This window comes from Panthera pardus, unplaced genomic scaffold (genome assembly GCF_024362965.1).
Source record: "Panthera pardus isolate Hobbes unplaced genomic scaffold, ASM2436296v1 HiC_scaffold_6, whole genome shotgun sequence".
Taxonomy (NCBI): Eukaryota; Metazoa; Chordata; class Mammalia; order Carnivora; family Felidae; genus Panthera; species Panthera pardus.
In genome coordinates this window covers 125962854-125979270 of record NW_026526991.1, presented here as the reverse complement: position 1 = coordinate 125979270, position 16417 = coordinate 125962854, and the positions used below count along the sequence as shown (strand labels likewise).

General features: G+C 42.7%; 1 protein-coding gene across 3 annotated transcripts in view; it reads left to right on the top strand.

Moving 5' to 3' along the window:
* The first annotated feature begins 3428 nt into the window (after positions 1–3428).
* The window catches only part of PTER (phosphotriesterase related), a 69491-nt gene continuing 56502 nt past the window's right edge, over positions 3429–16417 (top strand). The window contains exon 1 of one of the 3 annotated variants that reach the window (XM_019460677.2): positions 3429–3555. The gene's annotated coding sequence lies outside the window, so the exon portion shown is untranslated. Of the gene's footprint in view, positions 3556–10194; positions 10216–16417 lie in introns of those variants that run through there. The other 2 variants (XM_019460675.2, XM_053894824.1) reach the window with 2 other exon arrangements.

Here is a 16417-nt window from a genome sequence, read left to right as displayed (position 1 = left end):
GTTACCAGCATGGGTGTGCAAATACCTGTTCACGTCCCTGCTTTCACCTTTTTTGGATATACACCCAGACGTGGAGTTGCTGGATCGTTTGTTAATTCCATGCTTAATAATTTTTGAGGAACTGTTCTACTGTGTTTCACAGTGGCTGTAAAGTCGTAACAGTTCCAAAGACCAACTTATCATTGGCTTCTACAAAAGGTTGTAAAGGCTGATTTGTAAAGGGAGAGTCTCCATTAAAAAGTCTCTGGAATTGGGGGATTATGTGTTTTCAATTTAGCTCTTTTTTTTTTTTTTTTTTATTTTTGGGACAGAGAGAGACAGAGCATGAACGGGGGAGGGGCAGAGAGAGAGGGAGACACAGAATCGGAAACAGGCTCCAGGCTCCGAGCCATCAGCCCAGAGCCTGACGCGGGGCTCGAACTCACGGACCGCGAGATCGTGACCTGGCTGAAGTCGGACGCTTAACCGACTGCGCCACCCAGGCGCCCCTCAATTTAGCTCTTTAAGAACTAGAAAAGTTTTGATTTCATTCTTCCTTTGCCTCTAAATGAAGTACCAAAATATACTGAGTAATTACTTGTGTTCTCTGGGAGGTATAAAGAATAGGAATTTGATAGAAAAATGTGTGATGAAAGTTCTGTCCTAGCCCTCTTGTGACATTGGTATCTAATAGATCTCCTGGAAATGATGGGACTAGTTTATCACACCATGACTAAAAATTAAACCAAGAAAATCTCTGTAGCACTGTCAACTTGAACTTCCAATTAACAGTTAAAACCCGACAGCCACACCATTTACAAACTGATATCATTGGCTGTGCTTTTTTTTTCTGCTGCTCATCCGATAATTATCTGGCTTACTTTATATTTACCTCTTTGGGTTTTTTTTTTTTCTTTTTCCCTTTGGACAATTTTTGTGTAAATATTTAAAACAACTAACTAAGGTGACGAAAACCTGAGTGCTTTCCAGAAGTTTAATCCAACCAGCGAGGGGTTTGGATGTTTGGTTTTGATTTCATTCTCTCTGCCAATTTAGGGTTTCTGAGTACAAGTACTACCAAACTTCAAAGATACCATGAAAATGAAAAGCAGGTACTGTGGATATGAGAGCACGTTTGAACTAAACCCTTCTCTGACAGATTGATTTGGAAACCTTTGGTTCCTTAATAATATGATTTTTAACTCAGCTATTTCATCACAAGCTATGGCAGTACATTGATGTTCTAGGTTTCAAAAACTATCTCCAAGTTAAGCTTTTCCAGGAGGAGAGGCTGAAAAATGAAGTTGGGCACACGGCTTGATAACATTATCATTTTGGACAGCATAACACCATACAGGACCCCTTTCATCCATTCTTGCCTGCCTGTCCTCAAGGCTAGCGGATTTGGGGGGCCAGCACGGGACAATTTTAATTATTTTTCAGTAAGACAGCATTTGCTGCTTCACCACCAGTACTGCTTAAATCACCTATGATGTGAAATGGAATCGTACAGTATATACTCAAATAGTGGATGACATCAACGTTTTTCACTGTTGCACACTGGATTGCTGTGGATTTCTCTCCCTTTGTTCGAACAGATGTGTTCACAATAGTTGGATAAAATTCCCAATATAAGACTTCCACGTATTAATTGGAAGCTTCCTTGAAGCGATTTCTTTCAAAGAGAAATAAAATCTACACTACTTTCTCTTTAACACCGTCTTTAGGGAGTAAAGCCATACAAGTGAGAGCCTGCATGTGAAATCCGTCACAAACCTTGTACAATGGGTGCAATGTGGGTGGTGCAGGATTTAGCAACTTCCATAAAGAAAAGCTGACGTCATTTTTTAACATGAATCTTGTGTATAATTTCACTTCTGGCAGCATAGACTAGTAAGATGCAAAGCATTATAAATGATGGACTCTTAGTCCTCTCTTTAACAGCCATTGTCAGGTACACATTTATATGGCTTCATGGTTGCAGCACGGGCAATCAAAGGGGTAGCCAGCACTGAAATCTCTCTAGAAGCTTCCCTCCATCCATCTATTCACTATACAATCTCCGTGTGAGCCCCAGTCATCCCTAGTGATATTGAACTCTCTCAATACTCTTTCCTCTGGAGTTCTTAACCTCTACATTTATTCTTATCTCTCTCACTCTTGGGCCCTATTTTTATTCCCTTCCCTGTTCCTAGGATTTAAGCAGCCACCTCCTTAAGGAACATTGCTCTCCTTCAGTCTTGTCCCCCTGCCTGTCCTTTACCAACCAACTTATAGTTTTACCCTCCTTAAAACACAGACACACACACACACACACACACACACACCTTCATTTCCTTTTCTCTTCTTTTTCTGACTGAAATATATCAGTTTAGTACCTAGCGTCTTACCAAAGTGCCCTGTTCTCTACCAGGAAGGTGTGGTGTAGTGACATCGACCAAAGCACGTTCTAGCCCTGGCCTGGGACAAGGGACTTCTCTTTCGGGATCTGTTTTCTTATCCGTAATTGGAAGAGAAAACGATTCCACCACATGTAGGCTGTTCTAAAAAATTAAGCAAGACAACCTACACACAGTACCTAGAGGAGGAGAATTGGCTTCAGGAAGTATTATTATCGTTAATTATTAAATGTTTACCTTCCTTCCAAACGACACCTGGACATTCTTGCCATCTGAGTACTCATCCTCTTTTCCCCAGAATTCAGGACAAAATTAATTGAATACAGTGTAATACCTAAGGGTATCGTCCTGTATCGCCGCGACTGTTCCCAGCACTAGGTTTGGTCGACAGGTGCACTCACTTTCCCTAAGCCAGTTGACACTGAAGCGTAGGGCCACTTCAAGCGTCCAGACTCTGCTGGTAAGGATGAGAAACCTCAGGTCCAGGGACATGAAACAATGGACAAATCAACCCAAAGTCGCTTTGCGTTCGGAATGATTATCCAAATCCTGTTCAAGATACCAAACTGCCAGTGCAGCCCCTCTGATCCGTTATCCTTGGAGGAAGCTACAATAGCTACTAAAGCCTCCATGTTCCAGGCTTTTCTACAGAGACCTGGGGTCTGGGGAAAATGCAGCTGCTTCCTTTCCCCTTGGGGGATCTAGCCCCTAATTCTTTCGACTCAGCTGAACTCGAGGGAGACAAGAAACCTCTCCTTCCAGGATATTTGCGGGGGGGGGGGGGGTATCTACAATAGACTCTCACGCAGAGAAAGTAGGCTTCCAGTGCGGCAGCTGAACGGATCCTGCAGCTACCAGCCTACTGCCCGCTTCAAGGTTAGGACAGGCAGCCGACAGGAGTGAACCCGGACTTGGACGGGCGGCGGGCGGGGCGGGTCCTGGGCCCGCGGGGCGTGACCTAGGGCCGGGTAGGGCGTGGCAAGAGCCACAGGGCGTGCCCTAGGGCCGAGTGGGGCGTGGCCGGGACCCGCGGAACCCTGCCCTGGGACCTGGGGGCGGGGAGAAGACTAGCCCCGAGCGTGAAGCGGGAGGGGAGTGGGGAGACCTTAAAGGCCCTGCACGCTGGCCCCGCCGAGGGTCCCGGGGGCGAAGGCGGCGCGCAGCGAGCGGAGGGAAGGTGCGCGGGAGCCGGGGCGGGGGCGTGGGGGCTGTGAGCCGGGTAGCAAGGGTGGGGTGAGCAGGGGAGCCTTTCGTGTTCATCCCTGCGGGGAGTCCCGGCGATGGTCCCCCTGGGGGAGAGAGGTTGAAAGCAATCCGCGCTTTGGCGAGCTGCTGCCTTTCTCCAGATGCGCTGCAAAGACGCGCGGATCGTGAGGCTGCGCGAGGCCTAGGAGGCTGGTCTGTGTTGGAAGTGGGTGGTTGGTTACCCCAAAGTCTAAAGTGCAGCGAAGCCTGGCTTGAAACCCGAAGCCGAGAGTCCCACGAGGAGCGAGGCCCCGGGGGGCCCCGCGTGGCTCCAGCCCAGTGTTGCTGGACAGAAATGCTGCAGGAGTTGTCGTCGGGCCGTTGGGCTGGGGGGGTGGGGGTGGGAAGGGGTGGGGGCTTCTCTAACATGCTGGTTCTCCTTTCCTGAGCTTTGAAATCATACCTCTAAGCCTTGAGCCTCAGCCTTGCCCTTTATTTTACCGTCTCATGGTTCTTCTGTTGTAAAGATATTCCAAACACACATGGGTGCGCCTCCCCTACAGATAAGAGCGCGGTGTTTACAGGCGCGACCTTGCAACTTAATTTCAGAAAACAGGAGAATTGGAACACAAAATTCACAGCGCGCTGCTCTATGAAATTAGGTTTTCCATGTGTGGAGGCTGGATGTTGCTTTATTCTTATGGAAGTTACAAAAATGTATGTAGTATAGATTGGGGCATGCATTTTTATTGCAAAATGCAAATGCATGCAAAATGCATTTTATTCCCATTCCTGGATCTTAGAATCGGAAGAGGAATGCCCACGCCTATGTTTTTCAACATTAGTGAAAGCTAATCACCAGGGGTCTTCTTCGAGCTCTGTGCCCTAGAAGTTCACACTTTACACTGCTCCTTGAGGTGTTCTCGTGATACTGAAGAGGAAGTTAAGGCATAGGGGTGAGGCCACACTGCTGGAAAGTTTAGGGGGAAAAAACCCATGTCTTTCTAACTCAAAACCTGTGCTCCTACCACTGAGCCCCCGTGTACTTTGTTTTTCACAAGTATGCCCCCTGTCCAACAGGAACTAAAGATACGCGGGTAGAGGGGGCTATAAGACAAGTTGCTGGTTTAACGTACTCAGGACCCGTGAGTGGAATCTCATTCTATTTCCGATTCCAGCTCTGTGACTTTGCACAAGTTACTTATCTTTTCTAGGCACATGAAAGTAATTGATCTCTAGGTCTCTGCTAGATCGAAAAACCTATAGATTTGTGAAAATAATATTCTGCTTTTGCCACTTAATGATATTTTTGGTCACACTGGGTGTTGGAATTACAGGGCGGTCAGGAAGGGTTGGTTTATTCATTCAATAAATGTGCGTTGCGTAGCTGGACACGTACTGGGGCTGCTGCAATACAGAACAGGACAGATGAGGATTCTAGCCTCCAGGGGTATATATTCTGGTTAGAGGCAGGGAGACCTGAGCAAACAAAGAAGGAACTAACAAACAAATTAATTAACCAACAGCTACAAGTTGTGAACAGAGGGCTGTGATAAAGGAAAATGGAGCAGAGAGGTGGGTGGGGCACTTTAGATGTGGTGGTGAAAAGGAGTCCTCACCAAGGCCTGCTGGTTTGGAAGGATGCGAAGGACCTAGTGAAGTTCCTTCCTTGCAGTGGGACCTGCTTGGGCAAAGGAGCCATGAAAGGACTTGGCATGTTCTGGAAATGACCAGACGTCTTTGTGATGGTGATTGGTTCAAGATGAAGTCGGAGAGACAGGGTGGGACCAGGTCATGCGGGGCTTTGTGCAGCCTGGTAAGGTCTCTAGATGTTCATCTCACAGCAACGGGAAGCCACTGAAGGGTTGTGGGCAGGGGAGTGATGTGAAGGTGGCTATGATGCAGCCCAAGTGAAAGGCAGAGGTAGCTCAGGCTGGGGTGGCAGTAAGAGTATTTATTGATTTTGAGAGAGAGAGGGAGGAGGAGGAGGAGGAGGAGGAGAAACAGAGGGAGAGAGAGAATCCCAAGCAGTCTTCATGCTGTCCGTGCAGAGCCCCACACGGGGCTCGATCTCATGAATTTCGAGATCATGACCTGAACCGAAATCAAGAGTTGGACGCTTAACCAACTGAGCCACCCAGCTGCCCCCTGACAAGCATATTTAAAATCACATGCTAACACCCCTCGAACACCCTGGCATTCCCATCCTCCTGTTCCCTTTAGTATTCCCGCATACAACTTAATCCCATATGACATATTACACATTTTGTTTATAAATTATTTACTCCTTCCTATAAGAATGTCAACCACTTGAGGGCAGGGTGTGCATGTTTTATTTATGGCTGTTTTCTCTAGCACCTGATGCTGTGCCTTGTGCAAAGTGGGCCCTTGATCCATTTGTTGTAAGAATGGATGTGATAAATGCTTTGGATTTTGATTCTGTAGAGCTTGCTGATGAATGGGATATGATAGCGAAAGATAAGGAGAAATGAAGGATGAGTCTCAAGATGCTGGCTCAGAAACTGGGCAGATGTGGATGTTAATTAATAAGGAGAAGGCTAGAGAAAGAACAAATTGGGAATTGGGGGAGGGGAGATGGAAAGTTCCATTTGGTACATATTAAATCTGTGGTGTGTGGATTAGTTACCTATTACTACATCTAAAAAATTACCCTAAAATTCAGCAGAGCAAAACAACAGACATTCATTGCCTCAGGTTCTGTGGGTCGGAAATTTGCACACAGCATAGTTGGGGAGGTTCCGGCTCAGGGTCTTTCATAATGTTCCAGTCAATCTTTCAGCCAGGGCTGTGGTCATGTCAAGGTTTGACTGGAGCTGTGAGATATGCTTCTTAGCTTCTTCCATGGCTGTTGACAGATTTCAGTTGGCTGTTGGCCAGAGAGTTCAGTTCCTTGCCACATGGACCTCTCCATAGGGCTACTCATGATGTGGCTTCCCCCAGGGCAAACGTTCGAAGAGGGAAAGAGAACCCAAGATGGAAGCCAGTCTTCTTCTTTTAGAACCTGATCTCAGAAGTAGCATCCCATCACTTCTGCTGTGTGCTGTTGATCACACAGATCAACTCTGGTGCAGTGTCAGGGGTGGGGGTGGTGGGGACAACACAGGGGTGCGAATACTAAGAGGGGTGGGGTTGTTGGGTGTCATTGTAGTATCTGCCTCCTACAGGGTCTATCAGCTGTCTAAGGGGAAATGTCATATAGGCTGGTGGGTATATTATGCTGTAGCTCACAGGAGAGATCTGGGCCACAGATAATTATTGGGGAATCATTGGAAATGTGTCACAGGATCCAGGGAGAGAATAAAGGTGGAGAAGGGAAGAGGATCCTGGACCCAGTATCGAAGAGCCCAATGCTTAATGGTTAGTAGAGTAGCTGCCAGCAAAGGAGGATGGCCAGCACAGCGTGTATTCTGGGGGTGACTTAAGGGAAAGATAGGTTTCACTGGACAAGTTTCCCCTTCCCTGTGAAGGGCAGAAAATAGTTTGAATATGGCGGAAATGAAAAGAATTTCTGAAACAGTGCAACTTAATACAGTTGAAATGTGAGTAGTTAAACGTTGACCCAGATAGAAACAGAGAAAAGAACATTTGTTTATTTTAAAGTTTATTTATGTAACTTTGCGGGTGAGGGGCACACCGAGAGAGAATCTCAAGCAGACTCTGCACTCAGCACAGAGCTTGACGAGGGGCTTGAACCCATGAACCGTGAGATCGTGACCTGTGCTGAAATCAAGTCGGCTGTTTAACCGATCAAACCACCCAAGCGCCCTCGGATGGAATATTTAGAGTTTTGAGAAATCTATGGTTGCATCCTCAGTGCCCTGGCTGGGATTATAGTTGGTAGAGAGCCCCTGTGTAAAGATTTTAGAGGTTGAAGAGAAAAGAATGAGGGCTGTAACATAGGTGGAGCTACTGGCCTTGGAAAAGGCCTACCCTTACTTCCATATGTTCTATAGCATTACTGTATCAGGAGTCTTTCTCCTCAAATGTCTTAAATACCCCAGTGAGCCATACAGTGACAATGGGAAAATTAATTCCTGATTCAGTGGTGTCCTGCTCATAGCCCTACGAACTTCACTGTTAATAGAAGGACCGAAGATGGTTGTTGTACATGTTTTTCACACACCAAATGTGGCCTCGTGCTTCTCTTTTCTTTAGCTGCTCTTTAGGGTGTATTTTCAGTAATCCATGTTTTTCTAAAAACACTGTCATTAAAAAAAAAAAAATAACCTCTCATTCATAGACATCCTCCCTCACTTCAAAATAATAAATAAATAAATAAATAAATAAATAAATAAATAAAATAAAGAAGATGGAGAAAAATAAAATACCTGCTCCCACCTGGCCACCTGGCATAAGCTGGCTCTGTGGTTCTGTCTGTTCACGAAGGCAGTATCTGCCTGAATACAGATGCCTCTGCCTCATGGCAGTCGTTGAGTGTTATCCATTTCTCTGTCCCCTTCCAGTGAGGTATGGCCATGTGACTTGCTTTGGCCAATGCAATGTGAGTGGAGGGAAATGTCACTTCCAGGTAGACGCTTTAAGAGCCAGCGAGAAGTCTGTCACCCTTTCTTTCCCTCTGCCGGAGTGACCACCAGTTTTCTAGATAGTGGCTGTTCTGTCAGCTTGGCTCATGAAATGAGGGCAGTGAGCAGAGCCCCCCGTCAACCTCTGTTAGCCATAGAGAGAGCTAGAAGTAAGCTTTTGTTGTGTTTAGGCCTCAAGATTTGGAGGTGTGTTTGTTACCACAGCATAACCTTGCCTATCCTGACTAATGTCCTCGGGTAAGGTCTGATCCATGTGCCTCCAGGAATTACTGATTTCCAGTTTACCAGATACAGTGGGAGCCTAAGAGAGAAGGCACCCTGGAAGCCTTGCTGTTGTGACTCATGTTCCCCTTACTGTTGGTAAACAGCAGTTTACCATAACGCTCAATTCAGCTTGTTTCCATGTGGAAACGCTTGTTTCCATAACGCTCAACTCAGCTTCGAGATTTTAATCAAAGGGGGCAAAATGGCATTTAGGTGTTCAATCATACCCTGTAAGGGCAGCTATTGTTAAAGTATAAAGTACATAAAGGCTCAATGTCCAGAGGAATTAAGGCTCTCATTTTTATTTTGAAAAACACTACACACACACACACACACACACACACATATACATATTATTTTTTTTAATTGTCAGCTCACTTCCAAGTTTTCCAACACAGAGAAATGTTCATAGGTTCAATGTTAAGAGAGAATTCTTCCCAAGTGTCGGTATCCGCGGATGCATTTCAAAAATGATTTTGTCACCACAGGACATTGGAAATGCCTCATCCATAAGTGTTTTTTAAGGCAGCTTCGATGAATATTTAAGTATGGTTTCCTGGGTATCTTACTTTTGCGCTAAAAGCATCAGACCTGGGTTTTGCTCTCACTGTCCTGGAGGCAGTGTGTTGGCACTTTTACTCTGAGTTAAGCAGAAGTGAATCAGGGAGCGTTTTGCTTTGGGCAGAGCCATGCGGTGCTCCTAGGGATGTTGGCTATAAATCCATTCTCCCTAGAGGTTAACAATCAAAGTTCTCCCCCTCTCTTACTCAGACGAGTGATATGATGATGATAAATTGCTTGGACATGACTGCCCCAAGCACTAGTGTGATGAATTATGTTGTTGAGGGCATGACCACAGATTCTCCATTGTCAGTATGCCACATTGAATATTGGCAGTATTCATAAATAGCCTCCTGCCGATTTTGGTCACCGCTTTGCATATTAAATTTGCTGTTTTCACAGGTCATGGTTCTTCGTTCTTAATCAACTCTGGCTTTCCCTGAATTCACTTAACTAATCAACCTTTTGTTTTTCTGTTCTCTACTCGCTAAACCGATGGGGCGTTCTCAGAGTTGTGTTCAGTAAACATCGAGTCTTTGTTCACAGAAACTGTTAAAATAGTAATTGTTAGTCCTTTTCACTAAATCTAGAGTAATAACAGCTTATCTTGCAGTGGCTTAATTGGGTCATTATTTAGTGTTTGAAAAGCACTTTGAGGAGAATATTGGTAAATACTGTTGTTAATTTGATGTTTCCTTGTAAATTAATGTTTCCTTGTAAATTCGGGTGAAAGTCCACTGCACCCGAAAAGTCCTCGGTATTACTATGTACCAACAAGGATTTCTTAGTACTGCTTACTGTTTTCAACATTATATATCTACTGATTTTTGAAAAATTTTAAATATTGTCATAAATTCCTAAAGTTATCATGTTTACACTGTCCCATTTCTACGTGTGTCATCTACTATATTCATTACACATCTGAAAAGTGAAATGTTATGAGTCGTGCTCTCTAAAGTTTGGAGGAAATAGAAAGCCCAACCCCCAGTGCAGAGGTATGTCACGTGCTATCTTCTACATAATCTGTGTGTAGTATCTGATTAACTTTTCAGCAAGCTGACCTATTATACCCTGACAAATAACTGAGGTAAATAACGCTGAGTCCATATACTGAGCATTAAACTTTGTCGAAAAGGGTTAGATTGAATCACACGTGCCCGGCCAGCCCTTTGAACAAATTTTCTGCTCACTCTAGCCCCAGATTCCCCGGGTGTAGCTAAAGGCCACTCTGTAGCTTGGATTAGGCAACCTCAATACTGACGGTATTACTTTGCTAGGGTTGCGATAGCTAAGTAGCACCAGCTGGGTGACCTAGACAACAGATATTTACTTGCCGGCAATTCCGGAAGCTACAAGCCCAAGATCAAGGTGTTGGTAGATTTGGTCTCTTATGAGGCATCTCTTGGCTTGTAGATGGCCACCTGTCCCTATGTCCTCCCTTGGTCTTCTCTTTGTTTATGTTGTCTGTGTCCTAATTTCTGCTCGTAAGTATATAAAATGGTCATGTTGAATTAGGACCCACCCCCAAAACCCCATTTTAATGTAATTACCTCCATAAAGGCCCTATGTCCAAATCCAGTTACATTCTGAGGTTAAGACTCCAACATATAAAGGTGGGCGGAGGGGGGGGCGGGGCGGCACTATTCAGCCCATACTCCTGAACTATAATAATGATCTGTGGAAACTACCAGTTTTGGAGTTATTTTCGTTGCTTATCAAATCTGAGCAGACAGCTGACGACTACAAGCGTTTGGAGGTCTACTCAGTATAGGAACTTCTTCACGTTACTTGGAGGAGGGCTTTATGCTTGTGACTAAAACAATGAAGTAATTTGATAAACATTGTAGCAACATTAAGTGAGTTCTGTATACTTTATTAAGATGCTAACCTTAAAGTGTACATAATTAAGTATACCTTGCCATCTGAACTACCACCGGCCAAATATTTGTTATAACAACTCGCCAATATTTTTACCCAGAATTTCCTCTCTGAACCCAAAACTTGGCTATGATTAGTCCACATTCTTGTATCATCAAAAAGGGCAACAGGATGTAGAGAACACGGTGGTCCCAGCTCAGATCTCCCCCCTAGAGGGGAACATCTTGCCCTCATGTTGTTAAACGTGTCGAGCATTTTTGCCTTCATGTTATCGGCTGAAAACATCTAAGAAAGCAGGAGAGTTTCTAAGGAGAGATGATGAGCCTAAGAAGCTAGAAAAGCTCTTACATTTGAAAAAAAATATTGGGAACGTGAAAGCATCAAATACCTCAATCTGACTGTTACCTGCCTGCCTCTAGTATGGGTACTATGGTTGTTTCTGGAAAGCTTTACAATGTTCCTTCAGAATAGAATAATAGTGTTTTTGTAATCCCAAAAAATGTCTTTTGTAGTTAATTAATAGCCAGAAATCCTTAGAGGATTGTTATATAGAGCTCTAAGAGTATGTTAGTAATATTTGGGATAATTGGTTGGTAGTTTTGAATGAGCTGTGGAACATTAATTTTCCCCTTAAAAACTGTTTTCATTAGAATTTATTGTTGAAGCTGGGTGATGGATACCTAGAGGTCCATTATACTGTTCTCTCCACATTTGCAAGCTTTTGAAAATGCTCGTATTAAAAAGTTGAACTGAAATGATTTTTTTCTTAAAAAAAGACATGAATGAAATATATAGCCTCCTGCAATGCACCCATCATGGGCTCAGGGACAAATTACATTTGAATAATGAAGTATGAGTGCATATGTAAGGCACTACATGTGTGAGTAGAAGGGGTTTTTTTTACTACCGATCTTTCCATAGAAAAGTATTGTTGAGACCCTTATCTAGGAAAGGCTGTGAGAGTGTCTTTCTTAGTTGTGACCTAGATTATTTGACACATGTTTTTATTTATCACTCCCTGGAGTATGGCATATCTGTCATTTCATGAGTCAATGCCTTTCTACCAGTCATGGAGCTGCCCCGGCCGCATTTTCTCCCAGTTGAGTCTTTTAGCTTCAGACACTTTCCACCTGTAGCTATACAAATCCATTTAACACGGGAATTCAAGAAGAGGGTGCTAGCTTCCAATGTCCCATGCCTGGCGAATACCTTTTGCCCAATACTTTCTATAAAAATGTCCTCTACTCCTGCAAGACGGGTGTTCACAGATTGCCGCTAGGCAAGAAAAGATCTCTGCTGAATGTACTTTGAGGAAAGTTACTCCAAAGCCCCGTCTCCAGCCTGTTGCTGCCACTGCCCATCCAAGTCCCCCCAGCTTCCACAGGGAGGATTAGGGACTGTCCCGGACCTCTCTTGTGAGTCTCACATTCCTGCATAAGTCGAAGGCCCAACATTGCTTTGAATTTGCCCCATTCTCATTCAGAGAAGTTCATCTTCAAGGTGTTCCTCTTTGTCTTGTGTAAATATTTTGAAGCAGCTTAGTGTATAAGAAGTAAGGAACCTGCTGTTTTGAGCACTTGCATTACTGAGCCTTTGACCTTACAGACATATTTGATCTGGTGGGTGTGCGGGGAGAGGAGGGGTCCTGCAAACCAGTGCTCCCTTTGGACATAATTCATTCCTCCCAGGCCTTATTATTATTATTATTGTTACTTTTGCTTTCTGTTTATGAGTGGATTTCAGTAGAAAGCTCAAAATATTTCAAGCTAAGAGAGCCACGTTTAAAATGATCCCTGTGAAGATTTTACATAGTTCTCTATATTGTCTATTGAATTTCATTTAATTGTTAGATTTAAAATATATAAAAGAACATATACAGCTTCTAGCATTAGAGATACTTCATGGACCTTTGCTACTCCTTATTCCTGCCACAGTAAAGTCAAAAGGATTAGTTTCTAAATTCCGTTGCTTTTTGATAGACCAAATCAGAATTGTAAAAGGTTTTTTTATATAGAATTTTCACAATGCATTATGTAGGGATGGTTTAGTTTCTTGTGAACCTGTCTTCACTTCTTTATGTTTATCTCTGCATTAGTAATACCTTGGCTAAAATAAATATTCATTAACTATTCTTATTTAATGTAATGATTTTATACCATTAGCAGAAAGGAACGTTTCTTTATATGTTGTTTCTATATAAAGAACAATGTATTAAATTTCAGAGTTTTCTCTACTAAAATTGGAAAGCTTACTCAGTAGCTACACCATGTCTGAGCCATAATGCCCCAATTTATATTCTTGACACCATGTATCATATTTATATTTTTAAATCAACCTCATTTAAAATAATGTCAACAATTATAGGACCAAGAAAAAGGTATAAGAGTGAAAAGTGGATGATAGCTTTCCCTGCCTAATTAGAAGTCATGATTGGGGCACCAGAATAGCTCAGTGGGTTGGGCTTCTCACTCTCGATTTCAGTTCAGGTCATGATCTCATGATTCATGGGATCAAGCCCCACATCAGGCTCTGCACTGACAGATCAGAGCCTGCTTGGGATTGTTTGTCACCCTCTCTCTCTCTCTGCCCCTCCCCAGCTCACCTGTGCATGTTCTCTCTCACTCTTTCTCTCAAAATTAAATAAATGAACAGAGAAAAAAGTCACGATGATATTTCTGATGAATTAGGAGGATGTTACCCCCAGAACAGAAGTTAGTTCTTTGATAGGCCCAAGAAAAGAAATGTGTTACAAGACACTGTAGAGATATATGCCTTTTAATTTTCACAAACTCAGCATAATATTCATCAGAATGAATGAATTCATCATTCATTAATATTTATCAAGTTTGTCAAATTTGATTCATTCTCCTATCATTTTTAAAGCATGTTTGCTATGCCCAGGTACTACGTTTTCTAATTACTTAATATATTTTTTTAAAGTAACCCACTTTTTTGCTTTACCCTTATCCGAAACAATAATCTCCATAAAGTCGGAGGCTTGCAACATTAATTCTTTTTTCTAAAACACATTAAAATAAACAAATAATGTGTTTAAAACATTGTTTTAATTTTTTTTAATGTCTTATTTATTTTTGAGAAAGAGAGACAGAGTGCAAGCAGGGGAGGGCCAGAAAGACAGGGAGGTACAGAATCTAAAGCAGGATCCAGGCTCCGAGCTGTCAGCACAGAGCCCAATGTGGGGCTCAAACCCATGAACCATGAGATCAAGACCTGAGCCGAAGTCAGACACTTAACCAACTGAGCCACCAGGCACCCTTCTAAAACACATCAAAATAAACAAATATGGGGGCGCCTGGGTGGCTCAGTCGGTTAAGTGGCCGACTTCGGCTCAGGTCATGATCTCACGATCAGTGGGTTCGAGCCCCGCGTTGGGCTCTGTGCTGACAGCTCAGAGCCTGGAGCCTGTTTCAGATTCTGTGTCTCCCTCTCTCTGACCCTCCCCCATTCATGCTCTGTCTCTCTCTGTCTCAAAAATAAATAAACGTTAAAAAAAAATTAAAAAAAATAAACAAATATGTGTTTAAAAGACCTTAAATGCCCATATATCACCTAAAATTGGTTTGAACCACCAGTGGGATATATATCACACCTTCTGAAAACATTGACAAAACCAAGCAGATTATTGACTTTTTTACTTATCTCGCTGTCCATGAGGAAATAAAATAATCATTGGCTGTGAAGTTGGCACAAAACAATTTTCAGAATAGTCTCCGTACTTGTATTGTGATAATTAGAAAATGTGCACACTGTATATGTATGTGTGTATATGTGTGTGTGTGTGTGTGTGTATATATATATATATATATATATATATATATATATATATATAAATGCACATATATACACATGTACATAGGTAGATAATGGATCATTTTAGCTGTTATTTGGGAAATAGCCAAGAGTTTTCAAGTGCTTAGATACTGAGCATCATTTATTTGAGGCTAACAGAGCCAGCATTATTTGATCCTGGCGTCTCTATTGTACTGTTAGTCATAAGCATTATAAAGAGTGATAATTTAAAAAGTAATAATCTGACTTGTGAGGTATGTTTATTTCATTCTTCTGTCCATAATAATCTGAAGTTTATAGTAAAGTAAATGCTGTAATGTGGTAAGAGGGTGGTTCAGAAAAAGAATTAGAAAGATATCAATAGGTTCCTCATTTGTCGTATAGAAATGTTCTGCCTGATTTTCGACTATATAAATATCCCCATTTATCTAATGTCTAAACAAGGTGAAGTCATGGGGAGCCACTGCACAAGTTCTTTACAGGTCATTTACTGCCTTTTTGCCTAGAATCGTGGAATTTGTGTCTGGAAGGAACTTTGGAGATCATCTTGTTTAACTCCTTTGTTTTATCTGGAAGAAAACTGAGGCTCACGTGCTACATTCGCCCAAAGACACACGTTGATCCTATCAACTTTTTGAAACATCTGTGTGCTTCGTCAAGCTCTAGCATTTCTTCCTATTGAGGAGATAGTGATACGTTCATAAGAGCATTCTGTTGCATTCTTACATTTCTGAAATATAGCAGCGGAGCATTAATATTTGGTGGTACTCTAGATATTTAATAGCTACTGACTATTGCTTGTGTCAAATAAAAGATGAACTCTATTGAACATTATCAGGAATGTTTTCTGTTGCCTTTAATACATTTGAGTGAGAAAGGAAAATGACGACATTTTCCTAAACAGTGTCAAGATATCTTTTACAAAATAAGTAAGATTTGTGTTCTTAAGGGGAGTACCTTCGGATTCAAACATCCCATTCTTGATTCTTGATTTTTACTCTGTATGTCTAATAACCAAGCAAATAATAAGAAAAACTGGTAATCGGGTAATAAAAGTAAATTCTGATATGAATTCATAATGGCAGATGTTCCTGGGAAGAATGAGCCAGAAGAGTTTAATTATGTAGGATGCCTAATCAAGAGCCCAAGGAAGAATCGGGTTAGCAGGTGCCCGTAGACTTTACCTATGAAAATTAAAAATAACTTCTGAAGGAAGGACAGCTAATTTTGTTTATGTAATACGTTTATATTGCTCTACAGCTTGTTGGTAAAAGTAGTTTTGAGCACTCAGAGAGCAATCTTTCCCCTCGTCGTCTTCCAATTAAAAAAGCAGTATTACTTCTTTTCGGATACTGAGCCAGTGAGTAGCTCCAAGATCTCCCAGGCCCACACAATTTAAGAAAAGGGAAATTAGCAACCCTTCCCCCTCAGAATGCTGTGATCTACCAGAACAAGAAGGCAAAGCAGGTCTTTAATAATACAAGAGACATTGCCAGTTGTTAATTCCTCCGCTGTTAATGCCATGGGAGCGCACGTATTCCCAATCTGCTGCCCATGTGCTCAGACCCACAGCACAGTGTGTTCCTTCCAGCCGTGTTAATTTATGCATCCGTCCATCCTCAGCGCTTATCGGATGCCTGCTCTGGGCCAGTCAGGGTGCCGAATGCTGGCTGTGACGTTGTTCTCACTCACACACCAAGCGGAGAGGATTCCTTGAGACTTACGATCATCTGTTTGCAATTCTCCTGTGGTGTCCCCAGACAGTACCAGATGATG